This window comes from Saccopteryx bilineata, chromosome 6 (assembly GCF_036850765.1).
Source record: "Saccopteryx bilineata isolate mSacBil1 chromosome 6, mSacBil1_pri_phased_curated, whole genome shotgun sequence".
Classification (NCBI taxonomy): Eukaryota; Metazoa; Chordata; class Mammalia; order Chiroptera; family Emballonuridae; genus Saccopteryx; species Saccopteryx bilineata.
In genome coordinates, this window is record NC_089495.1 from 142,085,489 (window position 1) to 142,094,788 (window position 9,300).

Genomic DNA, 9,300 nt, shown 5'->3' on the forward strand with positions numbered 1-9,300 from the left:
TGTGTCCTAGCAATTTCTTCAATGTTTGGGCATATATTTGAAAGGTAAACTCTCATTTTCTTGTCAATACATTGAAAAATTTCTCTCTTTTTAATCTTAATTGTGTTGAGGATATAAAATCCTAATTCACATAAATAGGATGTTGAAAATTGTAATAAAATGTTCAAAGATTTTTTAGATATTGCCACATATTCTTCTTTTATAGAAATCCAAAAGGCTTCAAGAGACAATTCCTCATGTTTAATCACCAATCCATGATCAGTGGATATAGCTGCCAGTTCTTCTTCTGTTAATGTTAAACCAAAATCACTTGAAGCTTCCATGAATTGGTTTCTAATACAATCATATTGTTCAGTGTTAAGTGATGGAAAATGCTATAAATTAAATTCTGCCCATCAGCCTTCAAGTCCTATTTTATTTACATTTAACTTTTGCTCACTTCCAGAATCGGATTCTTTAATATCATGCTTCTTTTTGAGAAATCTATCCATTTTATTTGGGTTTATTTATCAAAAATAATATAATGATGTTAATAATAAATATAATAATGATGTGTTAACAAAAGAGTGGTATTTCTGTAATGAAATGGTATAATAGAGTAACTATATTTATTTTTATATCTGGGCACATGCTGCAAACCAGCACAGTTTGTTATTCCAAGTCCTGAGTGGAAATGGTGCGGAATTAAGAAAATATGTAAAATTAAGAAAATACAGAGTCGAGAGGGCCCTGTACTGGCTGCTGGCAAGAACAAAGCATGCCCCAAAACTGCATCTTGCTTTATTTATAGGGCAAAGTGGGCCATTAGCAAATCAATGAGATATTTGATCATGTTTCCAAGTCAACCCAAGAATTTTACCAAGTGTAGAAAACCCTCACCATACATATCATCTTAACTTGACACCAAACAAAGGATAGAAGAAACTTCCCTCCAGTCTTTCCAGGGAACATGGAGGGTAGTGTAAACAATCCAACACCACAGCTTAACAGCCTTTTGCAACCCAATCAGGCAAGTGAGGTGGGGGTTTGGGCAGACTGTCAGCTTACAGCCAATTCCCCACACCTCTGTCCCCCAAAAATCTAAACTCCAAAAACCCTGTTGGTTTTTTGGTCCTCAACAGGCACACATTTCTCTGGAATACCATAAGGCACACCTGGAAATCTTCTAGGGTGAACCAGTGCACCCTGGCGCACACTTTGAGAACCACAGCTTTAGGGAAACAAATACATTTTTAATAATTTAAGGAAATTCATATGTTAGCTCATGAAGTTATATATTGGTTCACTTTAACATTGCAAATATATTCTGGTGACTGAGTTCTAACTTAGAACATTAGTTCACCTAGAAAATAACACTCGAGAGTTGATAGTTATCAACAGGAACAGGCAGTTAATTTTATAATACACTGAAAACAAATTCAAATCTTTGAAACCATATAAAGAAGTTAAAATTTATTGATTGGGATGGCTATCTTTAAGGTGGGCACCTTTGGCATTGCTCCGGCATGGAAAACCCTATTACCCTTTAGCATGGAAATACAATTTTTTAGCAATGGTAGATCTGACCTGAAATGCAAAGATTACTCTTCAAATGAAACTGTTTTCTGGGACTAGGTTCCCAAATAAGAGTAGCAATGACCAAAACCTCCTTTAATTGTTCAAACTGTAACTTAAGAATTTAGGAATCTACTGATAGCTAAACCAGTTCTACCCTTGTCTATGCATAACTCTTATGCTCAGTGTTGGCTCCTTGCCACCGAGTACAGTCTCAACTTGGCCAGGTCTTTTATTTTAGAGATAAAATACTATTCAGAAACAGAAAGTGATTGTTTCAAGGTCAGAGGGTAAGTTGAGGAAAGATTAAGATCTGGAATTTAGGCCCTGGTCAGTTGGCTTAGTGGTAGAGTGTCAGTCTGGTTTGTGGATGTCCTGGGTTTGATTCCTACTCAGGGCACAGAGGAGAAGCCATCATCTGCTCCTCTACCCCTCCCCCTCTCCTTTCTTTATCTCTATGTCTCTCTTCCCTCCTGCAGCCATGGCTTGATAGGAGCAAGTTGGCCCCAGGTGCTGAGGATAGCTCCATGGCCTCACCTCAAGTGCTAAAATAGCTCAGTTGCCCTAGCAATGGAGCAATGGCCCCAGATAGGCAGAGCATTGCCCCATATAGGGTTTGCTGGGTGAATCCTGGTCAATGTACATGCAGAAGTCTGACTCTCTGCCTCCTCGCTTCTCACTTAAGAAAAATAAAAACAAAGTAAAATAAAAAATGTCTGAAATTTAGAGGCCCTGGCCAATTTGGCTCAGTGGTAGAGTGTCAGCCCAGCATGTGGAAGTCCCAGGTTTGATTCCCAGCCAGGGCACACAGAAGAAGACCCATCTGCTTCTCCACCCTGCCCCCTTTTCTCTCTCTCTATCTCTCTCTTCCCCTCCTGCAGCCAAAGCTCCACTGGAGCAAAGTTAGCCCGATGCACTGAGGATGACTCCATGGCCTCTGCCTCAGGTGCTAGAATGGCTCAGGTTGCAATGGAGCAACGCCCAAGTAGGCAGAGCATCATCCCTTAGTGGGCATGCTGGGTGGATCCCAGTTGGGCATATGCAGGAGTCTGTCTGTCTACCTCCTCACTTCTCACTTCAGAAAAATACAAAAGAAAAAAATCTGGAATTTAGATATTATTGTTAGTCCAAAGCTCTTCTCACACCACTGGCTCTGCCACCATGTCCACCACTAACAACCTCCCTCCCACCCCCACACTCCCAACATTTTCAAGCTAGAAATCTTGATCTGACAATATCATTATTCCCTACCCAGTAACTTATTTGAAAGATCATGCTCACTCCCTTATTCTTTTTTTCCCTTCTTCTTCTTTTTTTTTTTAATGCAAATAAATCCACCAAGATATAATTCACTGAGGTCTGGCGTAGAGCTAGCCTAACTGACAAATTAGTCACTTTCTGGGCATCTCCAATACTCTATTTTGCAGTGTTCTTCTCTGTGTGGAAACAGACATCTGACAATCACCGCGGCTGGTATTTGGCTTCAGATATGTGGCCTGCCCTACAGTAGAAATACGTGTAAAGACGTGTGAAGTACTGACAAGCCTGATCCATCTCCTTTACAGAGCTAACTGAGCTGGGATACACAAGGCCATTGCAGTCTCCAGTTGTCTTTTAGTGTGACCCACAACAATTTATTTGCAATCACACCTTGATGTGATCTGTGAAATTTCACTGAATACCCCAGAAGAGATACCGTCTCATCATTCATATTCTATTCCTGAAATTCAGTTTATTTGAAAACCTACCTTAACACTGAGATGAGAGGAATATGAGGAAATTTTCACTGGCTTTAATCCAATACCCTTAAAACAGTCAACATGAATCCTCTATCTTCTCCAGAAACTTCTGTTCAAGGGATTTGAGCCTTTAGCAGTCTGTTCCCTTCAAGCAATTTTCTTAGAGATTTTAGATTTCCCCTGACTTTGTTCCCACCCCTGCCTTATTTTGAGATTTACATGAAGAAGACTTTGGGGTATTTCCTCACAGTTACTCATTCCCATTGAACATAATGGATTAGATTTCCCTAGATCTAACACACTATGTTCCCAAGCATATGACATATGTGAGACATGAGGTTCCAAACTCTCACAGCTCTGGAAAGCCACCCACACTTAATCCTCAAACTAGCCATCACTGTCCACCCCTGTGTCTCTGATCCTACCGAGTGGCCTGAGACTGCCCAAGGAAATGTGACCTCAAAGTGTATAAATAAAGATAGCCCTCAGGAGCCCCCAACTTGACACATTTTGCATTATCTATCAGATAACCACACCTCACATGAAATTCTCATAACAGTGATGCAGGACATATGCAAAATAGAGGCACTGTTTCCTCTCCTGGGTAGAGGACTACTAAGGCTCTGTGGCCTAGCAGAACAATTCTTTTTTTTTTTTTTTTTTGTATTTTTCCGAAGCTGGAAATGGGGAGAGACAGTCAGACAGACTCCCGCATGCACCCAACCGGGATCGACCCGGCACGCCCACCAGGGGGCGATGCTCTGCCCCTCCTGGGCGTCGCTCTGTCGCGACAAGAGCCACTCCAGCACCTGGGGCAGAGGCCAAGGATCCATCCCCAGCGCCCGGGCCATCCTTGCTCCAATGGAGCCTCACTGCGGGAGTGGAAGAGAGAGACAGAGAGGAAGGAGAGGGGGAGGGGTGGAGAAGCAGATGGGTGCTTATCCTGTGTGCCCTGGCCGGGAATCAAACCCGGGACTTCTGCATGCCAGGCCAACGCTCTACCACTGAGCCAACCGGCCAGGGCCGAACAATTCTTATATTAGAATTTAGGGTCCTGAGTTCTAAGCTTAGCCCTTCTTCTAATTAGTCTGTACCTTAAAAACCTGGCCTATAGTCCCTGGCCAGTTGGCCCAGTGGTAGAGCATCAGCCCGGTGTGTAGAAATCCCAGATTCAATTCCTGGTCAGCATACACAGGAGAAGTGTCCATCTGCTTCTCCACCTTTCCTCCTCTCCTTTCTTTTTATCTCTCTCTTCCTCTCCTTCAGCCAAGGATCCACTGGAGCAAAGTTGGCCCGGGCGCTGAGGATGGCTCCATGGCCTCCGCCTCAGGTGCTAGAATGGCTCCAGTTGAGGAAGCAATGCCCTGGATGGGCCAAGCATCACCCCCTGGTGGGCATGCTGGAGTCTCTCTGTCTTCCCCCCACTCCCGCTTCTCACTTTGGAAAAATACAAAAAAATAAAAAAGAAACAAAAACACCCCTGGCCTATAAAGTAAGTGCCAGACAGTATTCCACCAAGCATGAGAAACACAGATGCAATTAGGGGCATAACTGAGAGGTAATTCACAGAGAGGGGAGGAAAGAGGCTTGGTGGTAGGGAGTCAGACCTCTGGGTCAGACCTGGGCAAATGGTACCTCCTTAGTTTGCTTTCTTGCTCAGTTTATTCAAAGTTTGTATTCCTCTATAAAATCAGCAAACGATTGCAGTATCAGAGTTTTTCAGGAAGGTAAAATTAGACACGGTTCCAGGGTTTGCTCTGTCTAAAAGGCAACAGCGCCCTGTACCAAAGGGTGATGTGAGAGTGGCGCGGGAGCTGGGCACTTGGTATTGGCAGTGTGGCATCCTTCATTGGCCACTCGTTTCCAGCCTGTAAGGAAGATTGGAGAAACAAGACTCCAATCTTGAAAATGCTCCTCTGGAGAGGTCTGCCAGAAGGGGTTCGCAAGGGGCCCCGTGGGCAACATACTTGTCTCCTGAAGTTTGGGAGGCAAAACAAGCGGGTGTTTGACCCACAGACACAGGCTGCAGAGTCCATGTGGAGATCATGTGTCCAGTTGACTAGCTGGGCCAGTGGCTGCAGCTCTGAGCTTGTCAAATGGAAGAGAGTGAGAACGTTTGACATAGGCCTGTTGTGTTCTGTCCATGGGGCAGAAAACCCTGTCCTAACAGGGCACCTGCAGGGCTAAGGGGATGGCAGCATGAAGACTGGGCACTGCCCAGTGTCTGGAAGTGGTTGAAGGAGTTGTCAGGGAGCAGACAGGAGGAAATGTATCGGCCAACATGAAGGAAATGATTGTGTGACCCCCAGTGAAGGGGTGCAGGTTTCAGAAGACCAACACGCATGCTCGGGTGTGGGCAAGAGGAACACAGAACAATCCACCTGCCAAGCGCAGGGAGACGGAAACCGAAACCAGTTCACAAAAGTACTAGCACCCTCAACCTTTCCTTCCTTCATCTTTCTCCCATCGGAACCATTGGGTAAGCTGACATTTACAACCAGCTCAAACATTTTTTTTTTTTTAAAGAGAAGTATGCCTTTATTTTGTTTCACAAATAAAGCTGGCTGAGCTGGTTGCTTTTTGGAGATTAGTCAAAGAGACCGAATGCCATATCCTCACCCGACTCCTCCGACTCTTCCTTTGCTTCAGCCTTGGCCAGGGCTGCGGCAGCAGCAGAAGCAGCAGTGGTGGTGGCGGCACAGGGGCAGCAGCCGCAAAGGCAGATGGGTCAGCCAAGAAGGCCTTGACCTTTTCAGCAAGTGGGAAGGTGTAATCAGTCCCCACAGACAAAGCCAGGACCCGCTTGTACCCACTGATGATAGAATGGGGTACTGATGCAACAGCTGGGTAACCAATCTGCAGACATACGCTGGCAACATTGAGGACACCCTCCAGGAAGTATGAATGCAGAGTTTCCTCTGTGATGTCAAGCACTTCCAGGATGTAGATGCTGCCATTGTCAAACACCTGCTGGATGGTCAGCCCAAAGGAGAAGGGAGAGATGTTCAGCATGTTCAGCAGTGTGGTTTCACTGGCTCCCACTTTGTCTCCAGTCTTAATCAGTTGCACATCACTCAGGATTTCAATTGTGCCCCTGGAGATTTTAGTGGTGATGCCTAACGCCTGGAAGAAGGAGGTCTTCTCGGGCCCCAGACCAGTGTTCTGGGCGAGCACAGTGACTTCACATGGGGCAACGGCACCGGCACGAACAGCAGTTGGTACCTTATTGGCCTGCAGCATGTCCCTGATCTCAGTGAGGTCCTCCTTGGTGAACACAGAACCCACATTCCCCCAGGTATGAGGCAGCAGTTTCTCCAGAGCACGGTTGTTTTCCAGATGCCCTCGATGGCCTTGCGCATCCTGGTGTTCTTGCCCATCAGCACCACGGCCTTCCCGAGGAGGGACATGTGGATCTGCTGCATCTGCTTGGAGCCCACGTTGTCCGCTCCCACAATGAAGCATTTTGGATAATTGTCCAGAAGTTGGATGATCTTAAGGAAGTAGTTGGACCTCCAGGTCGCCCTGTCTCCCCTGGGCAGCACGGCGGTGCGTCAGGGATTGCCACGCAGGGTTAAAGACGACGTCACTGCCACGAGGACGCCTGGCGAGAGGAAGCCAGCTCAAACATTTTTTAAAAAATATTGAGGATCTTATGTAATTTATTGAATACAGTACTCAAAGTGAAAAACAGAATGTTTATTGCACCAGATTGGGCTGTTTGTATTACCTGAAAGTGACCAGAAAAGTAATTTCACCTGCCATAAACCACACTCAGAATCTTTAGTCTGGAAATACTGTGTTTCTTTGTCATAGCTACTCTTCGATAGGTTACTGAACTGTACATTCATGATTTTTTTCTTTTTCCATATAGGTTTTAAGTTTTACAATGGAAAACACAAAAAGAAGAATTATTTAAATTACCAAATTAATTGCCATTTTGACAGAGGGGTGTGTGTGCATGTGTGTGTGTATGTTGTCTTTGCATTTACTAATGCATTGACAGCTCATTTCGGAAATAGTAAAGTAATTACTACTTTAGTAGTATTTACTACTTAGTAAGTATTTACTACTTGCCATGTGCTATGCTACTTTTTAATGAATTATCACAGTGACTTCTTGCACTATTCTTATCGTGTATATATTGTTATTTTCCCCATTTTACAATTATGATTTTATATAAACATGTGGCCCAGCTAGAGGTCAAACCCACATTAGTCTCATATTAGAAAGTGTGTGTTAAATCAATACACTACAGAACCTCCTGGATTGATAGGAAGTACTTTTCTACAGTGATAGAGGATGGATAATTTCACATATATGTATACATACATAATTATACATGATAGTATATCTATATTCATAAACATATAAATACAGATATAATTTTCTTTTTTCAGAGACAGAGAGAGAGTCAGAGAGAGGAATAGAAAGGGACAGACAGACAGGAATGGAGAGATGAGAAGCATCAATCATTAGTTTTTCATTGCATGTTGCAACACCTTAGCTGTTCATTGATTGCTTTCTCATATGTGCCTTGACTGCAGGCCTTCAGCAGACCGAGTAACCCTTTGCTTGAGCCAGCTACCTTGGGTCCAAGCTGGTGAGCTTTTGCTCAAACCAGATGAGCCCACGCTCAAGCTGGCGACCTCAGGGTCTCGAACCTGGGTCCTCCCATCCCAGTCTGACGTTCTATCCACTGTGCCACTGCCTGCCTGGTCTGGCAGATATAATTTTTAAGATAATTGGAGCTTCATAACTTACATTTAAGCAATTCCTGGCAGTATATTTTAGTGGGTATAAACATATATATTCCATAAATAATAAAAATGAAACATACCTTTTATTGACAGTGGCTTGCATCAAAATAAATAAACCATTAGTAACCACATGTTATGCAGTCCAGTCTCCTAACTGGATGCCTTTGGCTTAAACCCTCTGAGAAAATGGTGATTACTGCCTCAGGAAATCAGTGGCTTCTTACATTTTAATGTCACTCTAATATTTTTATTTTTGTTGTGAATAAAATTATGGTGGCCCCATTACAAGGGACACTAAGAATTAAGCACTTGAATAAAATTAAGGCTTTGTAACTTAAGTAGGTAGATCCTTGAGCAAGTACTTTACATCTCTGTGATTAGATTACCTCAAATGGAAAATGGGGATAATAATAGTATCTCCCTCCCAGGGCTGATACAATGATTAAGTTAATAGATGTAAAAGGTTTAGAACCATGCCTCATACATAGGTAAGTATTATAAACACATTTGCTTTTATTATTATTAAGAACCTGCATGTATTCAAATTTATGCCTCAGACAATGTTTCATGGGCTTCACAAATTTCAATTTCATTTCATTCAATCTTCACACTAACCTTTGGTTGAAGTTATGCTTACTTATCCTCTCCTCCTTAAATGAAGACAAAGACAGGTTAAAACCAGGTCCAAGTTAGCAACTGATGAAGCTGTGACTTCACTCCACCCACCCCTATCCCGCAGGCAGTGTGACTTTTGAGCCCAATCCTTACATTCACTATGCTAGATCACAGATGGATTTTCCTTATGCTTTATGGGCATTATTTAACCAATAACAGCCAAGCAAGTCAGTTAACCAACTGGCATTAGTTAACTAGTTAACCCACAACAATGAGCAAATAACATTGCTTAACCAATTTCTGTTTGTAAATGTTACGGCATCCTTTAAAACAGTTGATAGAAGTAGTTGAGGCCGCGCTGTTCTCTGTGTCCAGAAACAACATGAGCTCGCTTTTCCAGGCTGTATCTCTTTTGTTTATGCTGTAACTTTCTATTTCCCTCTTTAATTTCAGACTTAAGTCTATCATTGGATTCCCTCCTCTAAAACCTGGAAACAAACTTCTGTAACTCACTTTTGATGTTCTGAGTGTTCCACTTTGCACAATTATTACTAATTGTATATATGTCAAGTTCTTCTAAATGTATACTAAGACATTTGAGGACAAGACCATGTGTTCTACATTTTTGTAGCTGC

At 43.1% G+C, this 9,300-nt stretch overlaps 1 pseudogene; it reads right to left on the reverse strand.

Moving 5' to 3' along the window:
• Positions 1-5,844: 5,844 nt before the first annotated feature.
• Positions 5,845-6,844, reverse strand: LOC136309393 (large ribosomal subunit protein uL10 pseudogene; annotated as a pseudogene).
• Between the last annotated feature and the right edge of the window lie 2,456 nt (positions 6,845-9,300).